The sequence below is a fragment of the Macaca thibetana genome, chromosome 7, assembly GCF_024542745.1.
Source record: "Macaca thibetana thibetana isolate TM-01 chromosome 7, ASM2454274v1, whole genome shotgun sequence".
Lineage (NCBI taxonomy): Eukaryota > Metazoa > Chordata > Mammalia > Primates > Cercopithecidae > Macaca > Macaca thibetana.
In genome coordinates, this window is record NC_065584.1 from 68,126,545 (window position 1) to 68,143,875 (window position 17,331).

A 17,331-nucleotide genomic window follows, 5' to 3' on the forward strand; every position below is an offset into this window, starting at 1 on the left:
AATGATGCTGAGTGTTTTTTCATGTATCTGTTGGTCATTCGTATCTTCTTTTAAGAAATGCCTATTTAGGTCCTTCGCCATTTTTTTCAATTGGGTTGTTTTCTTGTGATTGAGTTGAGTTCCTTATATATTTTGGATATCAGCCCCTTATCAGATGTATGATTTGCAAATGTTTTCTCCCAATCTATGGATTATCTCTTCACTCTATTAACTGTTTCCTTGGCTGTGCAGAAGCTTTTTAGTTTGATGTAATCTCATTTGTTTATCTTTGCTGTTGTTGTCTGTGCTTTTGGGGTCATACTCAAGAAAACATGAATTTTTCTCCATGTTTTCTTCTAGTAATTTTACAGTTTATATCTTATGTTTAAGTCTTTAATTCATTTTGAGTTGATTTTTTTATATGGCATGAGATCTATTTCATTCTTCTGAATGTGGATATCCAATGTTTCCAACATGATTTATTGCAGAGACTGTCCTTTCTCCATGTGTATTCTCGGCACCATATTGAAAATCAATTGACTATAAATGCATTAATTTATTTCTGGGCTATATATTCTGTTCATTGGTGGATGTGTCTGTTTTTATTCCAATATCAGGCTGCTTTGATAACTATAGCTTTGTAATAGGTTTTGATGTCAGGTAGTGTGATACATCTAGTTTTGATTTTTTGCTCAAAATTGCTTTGGCTCCTCAGGGTTTTTTGTGGTTCCATATACATTTTAAGATTATTTTTCTAGATCTCTGAAAAATAGCATTGCAGTTTTGATAGGGATTACATTAACTCTGTATCGCTTTCAGTGGTATGGGCATTTTAACAATATTAATTCTTCCCACCCATAAACACAGAATATTTCTCCATTTATTTGTATAACCTTTAATTCCTTTCATTAGTGTCTTTTAGTTTTTAGTATACAGATCTTTCACCTCCTTGATTAAACTTATTTTTAGTTTTTTTTAATGCTACTGTGAATGGGACTGATTTCTTTATTTCCTTTTCAGACAGCTCGTTGTTGCTAAAGAAACGCTACTGATTTTTGTGTATTGATTTTGTACCCTGAGACTTTACTGAATTCGTTTATCAGTTCCAACAGTTTTTGGTGGAGTATTCAGGGTTTTCTATGTATAAGATCACGTCATCAGCTAACAAACAATTTCACTTCTTCCTTTCCTATTGGGATGCCTTTTCTTTGTCTTGCCTAATTGCTCTGGACAAGGACTATATTGAATAGAAATGGCATGAGTGAATATCCTCATATTATTCCTGATGTTAGAAAGAAAGCTTTCAACTCTTACTGAGTATGATGTTAGTACAGGCTTTTAATATATGGCCTTTATTGTGTGTTGAGGTGCATTCTTTCTGTGCCTAATTTTTTTTAGAGCTTTTATCATAAAATGATGTTGAATTTTGTCAAATGTTTTTCTGCATCTACTGAGATGATCATATGGTTTTGTTCTTCATTCTGTTAATGTGATATATCACAGATGTTGAACCATCCTTGCATCCCAGGAATAAATCCCACTTGATAACGGTGAATGATTCACTATAGATTCATATTGGCTTGCTTAGAAAGGGTATGATATTTTCAGGTTTCTCAACAACATCAGGGTCATCTATATTGGAAGAAGTTATGTTTTGACAGAAAAAAACAGTAATTTGAGATCACACATAGTTGGTTCTCTTGTAAGGACTTTATATTAAATAATGAAGCAGTTACATAGTAATAACCCACAACCATGCACTTCTATACCAACCAGAGATTAAATCCATGAATACCACAGACACTAATATATTTATGAGGTTAAGGCACAAGAATCCTTTAAACACAGGAGGCAGAGGTTGCAGTGAGCCAAGATTGTGCCACTGCACTCCAGCCTAGGTGACAGAGTGAGACTCTATATCAAAAAAAAAAAAAAAAGCAAAACAAAAAGAGCAAATCATAAATGAAACAATATACCATGTATGGGAGTTTCTGGCAGTCACTAATGCTGTTCACAAATATCTCCGGCTTTTCTCTACTCCTGGCACATGATAGGATGGCAATTCCCTCCCCTCATTGACATCATATGTGGCTATGTGAATTGCTCTGATCAAGGATATATGACCAGAAACGATAGCTGCCGAAGACTTATGAGCTGCCACAAGACTCACCATGCTGTCCTTTTCCCTCTGCCACAGTGACAGGCAATACCCTAAGTGGTGGGCTGCTCCCAGAACCCAGACCCAGCAGTGAGGATAACACAGAGCAGAGCCTCCAGTAGAACCACAATGAATATGTATCATAAGCAAGAAAGAAATTTTTGATGTTTTAAGACATTGATATTTGGAGATTGTTACTGTAAAAATCTCAGCATCCTGACTGATACTAATATAGAGTAATTTATTCATAAATATTTATTGAGCACATTCTTCATGTCACGTACTATGCTAAGTGGTATGAATATAATAATGTTTAAAAATCAATCCCTGACCTTAGGGATTTACAAGCTAGTGGGTAGGAGAGAGAAGTGATAAAATATACAATTGTAATTAGTGTGATAAGTGTAATAAAGTGCTGTAATTGGGACAAGCACTAAGTGCAAAGGAGCCTAAAGAATGAGTTCCTCAAGGAGGTTACTTCTAAACTGAGAATCACAGAACAAATAATTTTTTTTTCCAAAATAACTGATCTCTCAATTAGGCCAAAGTACGTAAAATGTAGTGCTGTTTTAGATTCTCTATAAAGTGATAATAAATAATCAAAATACACCCTTCAGCTGGTCCAAATTCAAGAGACCCTACAGAGAACTGCCAAGTGTACTAGTGTGCTATAGCTCCCATGACATAGCATCACAGCCTGGGCAGCTTAAACAGCAGAAATGTGTTTCCTCTAGTTTTGGAGGCTAGAAGTCCAAGATCAAGATATCGGCTATGTTAGTTTTTCCTGAGAGCTTGTCTCCTTGGCTTATAGATGGCCATCTTCTCCTGTCTAGAAGACCATCTTCACATGGTCTTCCCTCTGTGTACGTCTGTGTCCTCATTTCCTCTTCTCATTAGGACACTGATCATATTGGATTAGTGCCCACCTGATGGTTCTATTTAGTCTTAACTGCCTCTTGAAAGATGGGATCTCAAAATACAGTCACATTCTGAGGTAGAGGGAGTTAGGAATTCAACATATGAATTTGGGGACAAAGGGCATAGACAGAATTCAGCATCCAGCACCAAAGCTGGTCACCAACTAAATGCAGGATGCAAAGGGGGAAAGGAGCACCGAATCTCAGCAAAGCGGAAGCCCTGAGATCTTGTAAAGATGGTAAGTCTGGGTAGTTAGAAAGGGTGCCTATTTTGTAAGGAAGAGAAACTGAACCCTATTTTCAAGCCCACAAAACCTCAGTTGGGAGTAGGACATTCCACTGGTGATATCCTGAAGGCAAATCAAGAGAGGATGCAAAGGTAGAGTGAAATATCCTGAATTTGAAGGCCACTTATTTTAAAACTAATCAAGACAAGTTAATTATCCCAAGAAAAATAGTCTTAGACACTTAGAACATATTGTATATATTTTCCTGAGCTGCAAACAAATATAATTGAAGAAGCAAAATCAAGTTATGATAAACAATTAGCCAGATACAAATAATATATCTGATTGTTTACAATAAGAAGAAAGCAAATGAGTGATCCTAGAAATCAAAAGGGCAGTTTTGAAGCCATAGAGACAATTATTTTATAATGACTACAAATTCCAGTGTGTAAATTTTACATGGAAATGATACCTGAACTGAGTAAATGATACCGTCAAGTAAACTGAACAGAGAAACAAAAGAATATTTCCCTGAGTATAGGAATCCTACCACATTTCAAAAGCAATATAAAAACAGAAATCTAATCTATAAAGTGTTGGTGAATAATAACTCTGAGGAAAATGCATTAGATGGCTTGACATAACTTATTAATAAAGCCCTTCAAGTGCTACAAATAGCCATTATTTATAATATTTTCATGAATATCCCCGTAACTAGGAAGCTTATTGTTTAAAATGATAATAAATCTGAAATGAGTGCTACCTCATTCTTCTTCAAGTAGGAATCTATAAAAAAATCATAAAGGAAAGGCTGTATATTTTGCTTTAAGATCCTAGAATTATTAAGTTGAAGGGCAGATTATAATTGAATTGAGCAGAGACAACTTTAAACTCAGTAAAGCTTTCTTCTTGACTAGAGTTAGGGCAGAACACAGATACAGTTTATATTAAAAGATCAATTTCTTTGAGTTACGTGCCATTGCCTCCTGTACACTGGATAACACAGTATTTAAGAAAATTCTGAGATAAACAAAATCCACAAGAGAAAAGGAGAAAAAATGTGTGGTGAAGAAAGTACTAAATTAGAAGTCAGGTAACCTGAATTCAAGCCCCAGGCCCTCTACCATTTACTCCCTGTGATCAGTATAATCCATCATCCTTGGACAGATTCTTTACTTCTATAATGAGGATTTTAGAAAACTACCACACAGAGTTACAGTGAAGTCTAAATAAGATAATGCATGTTAAAATATTTTGAAAACTTTCCGTTTTAATGACATATCAGTTATTAATTGTTCAAAATTACTGACAATCTGAACACCATAAAAGATGGGTTGTCATAGTTAATACAACAGACAAGAATACTGCCTGACATTCCAATTGCAGATGTTCCAATACCACACACAATTCAGAGCAAGCTACAATTCAGAGCAAGGTACACAAAGCCCATTGGAATTCTGAAATTTCCATAACCAAATTCTATAGTAGACTGTGCTCCTGGCTATAGGAAAGCTCATACTATTAGGCAGATATTGACCGGAAAACATTTAAATATTGATAATTAAACCCAAACTGTGAATTGGGTCATCAAAGGAGACAATATTTTTAAAATCTCTATTCAGCTAATTAATTCAATGAATTGCCTCAGAATTCACTTTGCTATGAAGCGGTTCTCAAAAGGTAATATGCTTATGAATCACCTGGGGATCTTTTTAAAACACACATTCAGATTCAATAGGTCTGGGGTAATGCCTAACATTCTACATTCCTAACAACCTTCCAGATAATGGTAAAAACTGCTGCTCTACAGAGACCTACTTTTAGAGGAACGATCAAGACACAATCTCATCCAAAGAAACTGGTATTTATTGATTAATCTTAAGGTTATAGTGATAAATGTAGGTGTTTAACCATTTGTGGCCTCAAAAATATTCAAGGAAGGATATTCTTCTATCTTTAAGACACAAAACTCTCAGCCTTCAAGCAGACTCTATTTAGCACCTGAAGGGATCCAGAGTTAATATAAGGAAAGTTTTGTCCTTACTCCTGTGCCCAAATGCAGCAACGTGGGGTAGCCCTTAATTAACCCTTAAATATAAATTAGGCTCTGACCAGCAACTTCACTGTCCATGCTCCATGTATAAAGTATATCGATCTTCTTTCCATCAACAGCAAAGTGCCCTTTTATCAGACACTGGCTATCCACCTAAATAGGATATTATCTGCCTGGTGATTCCTGTCCAAAACCCAGTGCAGACAATCGCTATTCTACAGGGAAAATCTAAGTAGATTTCAAATTTCATTTAGTAATAAACCGTCTTGTCAAATAAAATTCTGCACTCAACTCTAACACATAAAATAGTGTTTTATTAATATAAGTTTAGTTCATATTCAAAGAAAATAACGTTGTTCAGATGGACTCCCCAAATCTTTAAATTAGTGGTTATAGTTGTCAGCTGTAGCTACACCAGCCTTACCATCCAATCAGTCTTTGTATTTTCTTGTAGTGGCAAATATTAAGATAACCCTAAATCACACAAGAAATTAATCTCAAATAATAGCAGTTGTCATACTGCATCCTCAGAATTCTCATCACTATCAGTAAAATATTTTATAACAGTTGCTTTTAAAAAGTGGTTTAAAAATATTGTTTTAAAAATATTTAAACTGTGTGGTACATACACACTATGGAATACTATGCAGTCCAAAAAAGGATGAAACCTGGTCCTTTGCAGCCACGTGGATGTAGCTGGTGGCCATTATCCTAAGCAAACTAATGTAGAAACAGAAAGTCAAATACTGCTTGTTCTCTTATAAGTGGGAGCTAAAATTGGGTACACATGGATATAAAGATGGGAACAACAGACAGTGGGGACTACAAGAGGGGGAAGAGTGCGGGGGGACAAAGTCTAAAAAATTACCTATTCAATACCATGCTCACTAGCTGGGTGATGGGTTCAATTGTACTCCAAACTTCAGCATCACACAATAGACTCTTGTAACAAACCTGTACATGTACCCCTGAATCTAAAATTTGAAAAAAATGAATGAATGAATAAATGAATTAAAACAAATTTAAAGCAAATTCAAATTAAACATTTGTAGAGACCCTCTTCTGTCCTGACATCTACAGAACTCAGTTTGAAACACTGATCTAAAAGATATCATAACTTCCTCCCTGTGGTTACCTTAGTTGGTATTACCCTGTATTAAGCCACTTCATCAGCAAGCTACACACTTGGAACATATTATTCTGTAGAACACCATTTATATAACTAAGGTTTAGCTTTCTACTTTCCAAATTAATCAAAGAATAACAAGAAATACTATATGTAAAATATATTTTTACAAAACTTAAAGTAATGACATGGCCAACCCAAGCTACAAGACGACTGGAAAATGTAGTCTCTAGTTGGGAGGTCTGATTGCTGCTAAAACTCAAGGAGTTCTATATCTAAATGAAGAAAAGAAAAAAAAATGACTATTTGAAGACAATTAACAATCTCTACCATGAGGTTATGTGTTTTCCCCAAAAATTCTCCATTTGTCCCAGAAAATGGCATTTACATCTGTCTTAACTAAATAAAGACCTAATGCAGGATCCTGCATTGTTGTGATCCCTTAATGTTGAATCTTTATGTTGGCATAATAGTCACCTCGATTGTTGATGAATGAATGTTTTTCTCACTTTGGTTTTTTTATTGATGTATAACAGATGTACATAATTTCAGGGTACATGTGATATTTTGATATGTGTAAAGATCAAATCAGGGTAACTGGGATATCCAACACCATAAATATTTATCTTTGTGTAAAGAACATTCAAATTATTCTCTTCTAGCTATTTTGAAATGTATAATAGATTATTGTTAACTACAGTTATCCCACTAATCTATCTAATACTAGGTCTTATTTCTTCCATCTAACTGTATGTTTGTACTCATTAATCAATCTCTCTTTATTCCCACTCCTCCGCCTTATCCTTCCCAGCCTCTGGTAACCACCAATCATTTTAGCTTGCTTTTTGTTTTATTTCTAATGTAATTGTGGACTCAAGATTTTCACATATTTGATATGTTTTAATATAGTACGATCATTATTTTTTGAGGCTCAAATTTAATGCTCATATTGAAATACCTGACCAGCAGGAATCCCTTTCACCTGGTTTCTGTGTCCTTTGTTAAAACTGTGGTAAAATAACATAACATAAAATTTGCCATTTTGGTCAGGTGGGGTGGCTCACGCCTGTGAATCCCAGCACTTTGGGAGGCTGAAGTGGTCGAATGATTTGACGTCAGGAGTTGGAGACCAACCTGGCCAACATGGTGAAACCCCACCTCTACTAAAAATATAAAAATTAGCTGGGCGTGGTAACAGACGCCTGTAATCCCAGCTACTCCAGAGGCTGAGGCAGGAGAATTGCTTGAACCTGGGAGGCGGTGGTTGCAGTGAGCCAAGATTGTGCCACTGCACTCCAGCCTGGGTGAGAGAGCAAGACTCTGTCTCAAAACAAATAACAAAAACAATGCCATTTTAACCATTTTTAAGTGTACAATTAAGTGGCATTAAGTACATTCATGCCAATGTGCAGCCATGACTACTATCCAACTCCAGAACTTTGTGTCCTTTTAAGTCAACCTCATTATTCCTTGAAAGATTCCCTGTATATGAGATGTTGAACATCTACCTTTCACCTTCTTTACCCGAGTCTTCAAATCATCTGTTTCTCTGAGAAGCCCTGATTTCTTTTAATGAGTAATGGTATTAGATATATTAGTCATATTGTCACAATAATGCAGTAAAACAAATTACACAATTTCAGCAGCATGAAATGATAAGCATCTATTGCTAACACATTTAGAGTCACCTAGGAGTAGATCAGGTGGTTCTGCTGATCTTGGCCCAACACTTTCATATATTTTGGTGTTAGATGACCGTCTGGCAACTTAGAATAGCTTTAGCTGGTGCAGATGAGGAGATTCAATTTAGTTCCACTTTTTTTAACATCCCACTGACTAGCCTGAGTATGTTCTCATGGTTGAGGCACAAGACCAAGCAAGTCCAGTTTCCCAATAGCTTTATTTTATTGTGGTAAAACATGAACATAAAAGTCACCATTTCAACAATTCCAAAGTGTACAACCGACTGGCATTTAATAATACCACAATGTCAGACAATCATTACTATTATCTCTAGTTCCAGAACATTTTCATCACTGCGAAAAGAAATCTCATACCCGTTATTCCTCATTTTCTCCTCTCCCTCAGTCCCTGGTATTTTTCTTTCTTTTTTTTTTTTTTTTTTTTTTTTTTCACATTAACAAAAACAAGGTCTTGCTCTGTCACCCAGGCTGGAGTGCAGTGGCACAATCTTGGCTCACTGCAGCCTCAATCTCCAGGACTCAAGCAATTCTCCTGCCTCAACCTCCCGAGCAGCTGGGACTACAGGCGTCTGTTACCACGCCCAGCTAATTTTTGTATTTTAATAGGGATGGGGTTTCGCCACGTTGCCCAGGCTGGTCTTGAACTCCCGGGCTCAAGCGATCCACCTGCTTTGGCCTCCCAAAGTTCTGGGATTACAGGTGTGAGCCGCTGTGCCTAGCCACTCCCTGGTAATTAACTAACCTGCTTTCTGTCTCTATTTTGCCTATTCTGGATATCTCATGTAAATGGAACCACGCAATACGTGGCCTTTTGTATCTGGCTTCTTTCACTTGGCGTAATGTCTTCAAGGCTCAGCCATGTTGTAGCAGGTATCAGTACTTCATTCCTTTTCATGGATGAATAATATTCTGTCTTATAGAAGATGCCCATTTTATTTATCTGTTTAGCAGTTGATGGACATTTGGACTGTTTCCATCTATTGGCTGTTATGAATAGTACTTCTATGAACATCTGTGTACAAGATTTTACATCTGTTTTCAATTCTTTCAGTTATATATACCTAGAAGTCATATGGTAAATCTATGTTTAACGTTTTAAACATCTGACAAACTGTTTTCCAAGCAGCCACATGGTTTTACATTCACACTTACATTCGCACTAGCAATGTATGAGGGTTCCAATTTCTCTACATCCTTGCAAAACTTATGTGTGGTGTGAAGTGGTATCTTATGCTTTTGATGTGCATTTTCCTAATGACTTATGATGTTGAGCATCTTTTCACATGCTCATGTGCCATTTGTATAACTCTTTTGGAAAAATCTCTACCAAGTCCTTTGACCATTTCTTAATTGGGTTGTTGGTCTTTTTGTTAAGTTGTAAAAAATGTTTATATATTAGATTGAAAGTCTTTTATCATATACATGATTTGCAAATATTTTCTTCCATTTGGTAGTTTGCCTTTTCAGTCTCTTGATAGAATCCTTTAGTGCACAAAAGTTTTTAAATTTGATGAAATCCAATATACCTTTTATCGTTGCTTTTGCTTCTGCTATCATATCTAAGAAACCATTGCCCCCACCCCCAGAATTACAAATCATAGATCTCATGAAGGATATGTCTCTAGAATATGCTAGAATTGCACTTGCTGTTTCTCTCATCAAGAGGTAGGGTCGATTTCCACCACCTTGAAACTGGGTAACTTACTTTGACCAATAGAATATGGTAAAAAAATGATGCTGTACTAGTTTGCAGCTTTGCTCTCAAAAAATACTACCAGAAGACAAAGGCCACATGGAGAATAACTGAGTCACCCCAACCAACAGTCAACACCGCAGTCCCAGACATGAGACAGGTGCAGATGATCTTGCATGCTAGACCATCTGCCAAGTGGACAAACCTACCTGAGGAACCCCAGCCGACACAACATGTAGCAGAAGAACCATCCAGAAGCCTCATAGAATCATATGAAATAAAAAAACCGTTGTTATTTTCAGTAGTGGAGATGAAATATTACTAAGATTTACCAGTGATCTTAAATAAATGCACCATCCACTTACATGTTGACAGAAGTTCCAAAAAGGGAAAATCATGAGATTCCTAAAGAAATGGCAAATATTCCTTGATGTTTTGACTTTCTGGAGTTCTACATGCAAAAGCAGGGGAAAATATGCATATAATAGTTTTCCCAATACTCTATATGGCTCATTTAAAATTACTCATATTTACTTTTATTCATTTTACTAAAATTACTTCAAATTTACTCAAAATTACTTTCAAAAATTAATTACAAACAACAAACTTCTTTCAAAACAAAAAAGCTTTTAGATATAACTTGGAATTGGGTTAGAAGTACAATCAAATATGAAATTCAGAGATGCAAGAGATTTAAATAGATTAGAGAAGCTGTGGCTTTATGAAAGTCTCTTTAAGATGCTTCTCCAAGGCAAATAATGATAAAAGTTAATAGAAAAGTCCAACATGGTTTTCAAAAAGAGCATTATTTAAAACCATTAGTATTAAACTTTAAGGCTCTATAGTACCAAGTTATTTTGACTTATGTGAAGCAATCTAAAAACATGAATGCACCTAAAGATTGTCAAAAATTATAGCTAGGAAGTCTTCCAAAAACCAAAAAAAGGCGGGGAGGGGTGAGCATTATAAGGTTCCTCAAAAGAATTTTATTTGAAAGTTAATGTCACTTCGAAATCACTTCTCTGCATGACTGAAAAGTGAAAAGGCTGCACTTCATGTTAATATTCTTCAAAGCATTGTTTTAAATTCTATTTGCCTGTGCTAAGAGAGACAATTAATGCTAAGCCACAGTAAAGTGTTACATTCCAATTGTACAGATCTGTTACTTGCAACGTGTCAGAGGGAAAGAGAAAAAGGGCTATTGAAATCTAATGAAAAACTGCAGTGCTTAATAGAAATAGAGTTTTTCAAAATGTTATCGGTAAGCCTACAAACTAAAAGGTCCCTGTAGAGACTTTTGTTTCGTTCTTAAATTACTTTTAAACTCTAGACTTGAGAAGAAATAGAATCAAACCCCGAACTTTCAAAACTTTTATAAAATATCAGTGGATATCTTCATATAGCATCCCTCAAGGATTCCTCATTCTATATATTGTATTTTCAAAAAGTCAAGTAAACAACAAGCACTGTCTTTAAAATAACTTAAAGCAAGTGTGCACTAGTGCTTCCTGGTACAGAGTTTACTGTTAACTTTCTGTACCAGAAACCACCTCAAAGATCTTCAGAAAAGAAAACTAAGAGGTTACTATATGCCTCAATATCACCTATTATTGTCAGGTTTCTTCTGTAACAACTCTTTTTAAATCAAGAGAAAAACACAAAGCCAAAAAACATTAAAACTATTTAGTATAATTTCAGTTTCTTCAACAGCTTTATCAACAAACAATTAAATATAATTTGAGTTACTTTTAATACAAAATATTGAAAGTGTAATGAAATGTTTAAATGAAAAATATTTAAGTATATCAAAATATTTCCCCAGAAATTTTGAATAGACTGAAGTAGCATGCAATCTTCAAAATATACCATCTTTGCTCTTGTTGCTGTGGTAGAAATGATGCCAACATCCATTTTTTTCCATCCATTATTAGATGTCAAAAATATTATAAATCCACTGATTCAAAGCACTTTCCTAAACACAAAAGGAAAAACTTCTTATATTCAAATTAAAAAGACATTTATTACAAAATACTAATGGATGAAAATTTTTTTTCTATATTAGCCAGTCTAAAAAGAAATGTGAAACCCATGGATGGAGGCTGAGGAGCCCACACTGGCTAATGTTCATTCCTTGGGCAGTTTGGAATGATAGAAGGAGCATAGCCTTTGGAGGCACCAAGTCTGGGCTCAAGCCTTAGCTCTGCTACTTAATGACCATGTGATCTGGGACAAGAACACGTAGCCTCCCTGCGCCTCAGTCTCTTCATCTTTAAAATGAGGCAATACTACCACCAGTTTCAGGAGGTTCTTAGGATTACTATAAAAATTGCTACAATATTATTATAGTAATTCATTTAATTTACTTTAATTCCTATAATAATTAAAGAACCAAACTAAAATACAGGACAGGACATCAATGACACAATATTTGGAAGGTAGGTGATCAGAATTAAATTGTTCTAAAGCCTTTGTATCATTTGGAGGAAAGGTTAAGATATTTAGATTTTGTTAAGCATGTATGGTAAAATTTCAAGAGTTTTCACACTGATTCAGGGAAAAAATAAGAAGAAAATAACAAATTAGAAAATGTATTCAGTAAAAAATGAGAAAAACAACTAAAATATCTAAAGGTAAAACAGAGCAAAATTTGGATAAAAGCCACGAGTTCATATATTTCGTTGGTCACAATGGTGTAAGTAGTTTAGATTTGCCATGTAAAAAACAAAAAGAGATGGATTCTATATTAAAAAAAAAATCAGCTTTGTGCCTCAGGCTAAAGCTGAGGTTAGTGATAAACTTTAGGACAAAAAGTATCATTAGAGATGGAATAATTACACAGTAGTAAAGTTTTTATTTACTAATAAGATTTAAGAATTCCAAATTTATAGGTAATTCATCTAATAGCCTCAAAATGTACAAAGCAAAAATAAATAGAGTTACAAAGGCCAGAATAGATTCTGAGTGACTGCAAAGTCGCCACATGGTCAGATTACATTTCTGGACAGAAAACATATAAGTTAACAATTACAATAAGTATATAGTGGTTCAACAAAATAAACATTTGTAAGCACTTAAAATGAGGTAGGTGGACTCAGATGCTGGAGATACAGTGATATAAAGTTAGCTTCTACAGGAGTTCATGATCTATCTTGAACACACGTAATACATCATAATGTGATATGGAAAGTATAGAAGTAAAAGTATGCTCAAATTGTTATAGGATTAAGAAATGAGTTGACTTTGTCTAAATCAAAGATTTCCAATAATCATTTTTGTCAAGATAAAACCTTTCATGATCCACTTCCCCCTCTTACATTTCTATATTATTTCCTGCAAATTTATCAACCCAAATACCTAAGTATAGGTGAAGAGCAAAGATAACTTTCATCTGGATTAGAGGCTTCTCAAACTACTGTTTAAGCGTGTTCTATAAAAAATTTTAAACTTTTGGTTTATATTTAGATAAAAATCTAAAGGAATTAATATAAACATATTTTCAATAATCTATGACCATCTTTTAATTTAGTATCACTGGGTAAATTATTCCCAAGTGAGGACCAAATTCATACCCTGTATTCATGAAAGATTCACAATAGTTCAAACAGAAAAGTCACAGAATAACTGAATATTCACACCCTACAAGGTAGAATAATAATGCAGAACTCAAAATGCACACTAATAGCACCATGTTAATGTTTTAAGAAATTGCTTCATTTAGCAAAGCAGCATCATTGATTGTTAATATGAATGGTATTAGTGTCACAGATTTTTTGTATTTTTATTGTTAATTTATCATGGTTTTACAGTTGCCTAGATCCTACAACAAAGGAGTGCAAACCTAGTTTGATATTAGCATATTTCTTCATTACATTCTTAATAAAAATACTACTTCAACACTGAGGATGTCCAAGAACATTTTGGAAAGTGTCTATACATTGTTTAAATTGGAAAATATACATGTGAGATGTAATATTAAACAGCTTTCTAAAGGACAAGTTTGTGATTTGTATCAGTTCACAGAAATGCACATTTGAAATAACATTAAGTAAAAATAACAGAAATATGATTTCATCATCCCTTGTTTGTCTAATGAGTGCTTGTGTGACAAAGGGTTAGTGTTATTAATATAATAAGAGCTCTTATAAATCAGCAGGAAAAATAAGTATAAAGTAAGAAAAATCAGCAAATTATACAAAGAATATATGAAAGAAGAAATACATATAACCAAAAACATATAATAAATCTCAACCTTCTTACTAATCAAACAAATAAAAACTCCAACAATAAAATAATCATTTTTCATCAAATACTCTATAAACGACTTTGGGTACTTTTTAATGACAATTCCCTATGTTGTCAAGATTTCATGGAAATGGACATACATTCCTTGTTTTGTGGGTCAGGAAACTGTGGGATACAAATACACAAGCTTTATGGTATTAGCAATACATGTGAAAAACCTTAAAGGACATATCCTTTGATCCAAGAAGACTATATATATAGAATCTTCCCTGGTCAGGCTCGGTAGCTCATGCCTGTAATTCCAGCACTTTGGGAGTCCGAGGCAGGTGGATCACCTGAGGTCAGGAGTTCGAGACCAGCCTGATCAACATGGTGAAATCCCATCTCTACTAAAAGACAAAATAATTAGCCGGGCATGGTGGCAGGTGCCTATAATCCCAGCTACTCGGAGGGTGAGGCAGGAGAATCACCTGAACCTGGGAGGCAGAGGTTGCAGTGAGCCGAGACCACACCATTGCACTCCAGCTTGTCTCAAAAAAAAAAAAAAAAAAAAAAAATCTGCCCTAAGGATGTAGCACAAACACAAGAATATCCATCATAGCATTGGAAATAATCGGAAGTCCAACAGTAAGTTAGTTATATACATTATGTAACAACTACACAATAAGTTTGTTTTAATTTAGTCATTTTAAATTATATTAGAATTTTTATTTTGTGACATACAAAAATATTTATGAACACTGCCTCTGTTAAAATAAAAACTTTAGACAAATTAAATGTAACAGAGTTTAATTGAGCAAAAAAACGATTTAAAAGTTGGGCAGTCTCTAGAGGCAGAGTAGGTTCTGAGTGACTCCGGAGTTGCCACATGGTTGGATAACATTTCTGGACAGAAAAAAGAAAGTGACATACAGAAAACAAAAGTGACATACAGAAACAGCTGGATATGTTACAAGTTGGCATTTGCCCTATTTGAACACTGTTTGAACAGCTGGCTGCCCTTGATTGGCCAAAACTCTGTGATTGGTACAAGAATAAATTACAGTCCATTTATACATCAAGTTAATGTATGGGGAAATCTTTAGGCCGAACTTAAAATATATACAGAGGCAGTTTTAGGAAAAACTTAACGCCATATTTTTTTAAATCAGGTTACAAAAGTATGTGCAAATTTTACAAATTAATAAATTATATATGTTAGTGCACACATGTATATATGAACATGTATATATACAAACATATACAAAGGATAGAATAAAAAGCAATTCTCTCTGGTTATTGGAATTATAAGTGATTTTATTCTCAATATTCTCTAAAATCAAATTAAAAATTAGTTATTTTTTATTTAATAAAAAAAAATCTATACCTTAACAGTGACCTAAAATAAAATTCTGAGAGCTGAAAAAGGTTTTCAGTTTTCATTACCAGATTTCATTTCTAAAGTAGGTTAAACTCATAATAAAATCACACTCAAAGACTCCTTTCAAGTTATTTCAGGATTCTGTCTGCTTTGTTGAAATTGAATTTATTTATGTTGATATGTAAACGTGCCACTCAATTGTTCCAAAGCATAGTCTAGATCTAAGATTTTTCGAAGCCACTAGCCAGGTTGCATATCTTCAATGTTTCCTCCACAGCATTTTGAACATAGCAAACACTCAATGAATACACACCACATAAGCTGTGTTGGTAGTTTGCCCACAAGTCATCATGTCCCTTGGTTTATTAAAAGCATACCCACACCTCAACACTTTGTTCCATGAGCCCTTTAAGCAACCTCTGTTAGAGACAGTGAAATTCATAAAAATAGCATCTGATTGTGTATTCTGAGAAAAACTGGCACATTAGCTAAGAATGGTGTTGCATAAAAATTTTCTTATGGTGTTTTTGGTAGACATATAAGCTTATTCATTTGCCTTCAATGCATTCCTGAAAAATAAAACTTAAAAGTCACCAACTTGAAGTGTTGCATTGTCTTATAGTTTGAGCATTAAAATGTTAAGAATGAAGTAACCTAGAAGTTTTCTGCTCTTTACTATGTAAATTTCAGCTAACAGCAATCGTTTACAGGCAGCTGTTGCCCTTAATACTTCAACTTCTTCATGCTGAGATCTTTAAAATCCATCCACTTTTTAGAACTGCTTTCTCATTAAATATCAACCTTACTAACTACTAAATAATAAACTCCTCTTCCTAGGGATTATGGAGGAGGAGAGGAAACTCAATAGATTTTGAACAACAAATTATTAAAATATTCTCTTCTAAAACCTGTTTTTCAAAGAGTACCTGGAGAGGTTAAAATTAATGCATTTTTTGTTTTCTGTTGCTCAGCACATATGTCATTTGGATGTTGTTTCTTATCTTGTTCTACAACCCACAACGTCTACTGTCTAGTCAGTGAAAACTCTGTGGTTAGATCAGGATCACAGGAGACAGTGTCATGCTCCTTTGATGAATTAAAGATAAAATATTTTACAACCCAAAAAATAGTATAAAAGAAATGGACGGCTGTAGTAATAAGATACTTTTCTTTGCTGTACCACCTTCCTACATTTGAATTAGGGGATAATAATGTTTTGTAACCTTAAGTATCAAATAATCCATATACATTCCTCTTGTTTATTTCTTTCTGCCTTGTTCAGGCAACAGTAGTTTTAGTTTAACCTGATGTAACTCTACACTAGCTTTCCCTAGATTTTCACTATATAAACAACAACAACAAAAAAAAAGGAATATATACCCTGTTTGGCAGCCATAACTTCCTGATCCTCAAGGTAACATTCTTCATCAATCAGAGTCATTCATTAATCAATAAAATAATTAATTGGCATCTAGATGTCATAACTTTTCTTACTTATAAACTTAGCCCTTCTGCTAAGAGCTGCCTCCATCACTCAATAAAACCTCCTCATTCACCATCCTTCAAGTCCATATGACCTGATTGTTCCTGGACACTGGACAAGAACCTGTGTACCAAGAGTACAGTTGTTATGCACTCTTCCTGGCATAACTGCTCAGTAGAAGTTCGTGGAATGAATGAATGACATATAATGTATAATGCTGGTAGCATCCCCTAACACACTATTTCACACTGAGGGTGAAATACATAAGACACAATCCCTGTTTTCCACAGACTAAGGGGAGTGGCAGAGATAGAGAGGAATTAATGAGACAAAGTGATAGCCTAAAGGGGTATAATCATCTCTGCTGAAGTTTTCACAGGGGTGGGGAAG

The 17,331-nt window shown here is 34.6% G+C and overlaps 1 long non-coding RNA gene across 3 annotated transcripts in view; it reads right to left on the reverse strand.

Moving 5' to 3' along the window:
• Window positions 1–17,331, reverse strand: part of LOC126959618 (uncharacterized) — a 504,393-nt gene that overhangs the window by 360,372 nt on the left and 126,690 nt on the right. The window contains exons 1-3 of one of the 3 annotated variants that reach the window (XR_007727580.1): window positions 11,723–11,824; window positions 10,222–10,307; window positions 10,066–10,115 (exon numbers count right to left, since the gene is read on the reverse strand). The exons of 1 other annotated variant lie outside the window; for it this stretch is intronic. This is a non-coding gene — a long non-coding RNA (uncharacterized LOC126959618). Of the gene's footprint in view, window positions 1–10,065; window positions 10,308–11,722; window positions 11,825–17,331 lie in introns of those variants that run through there. One more of the 3 variants, XR_007727579.1, reaches the window with a different exon arrangement.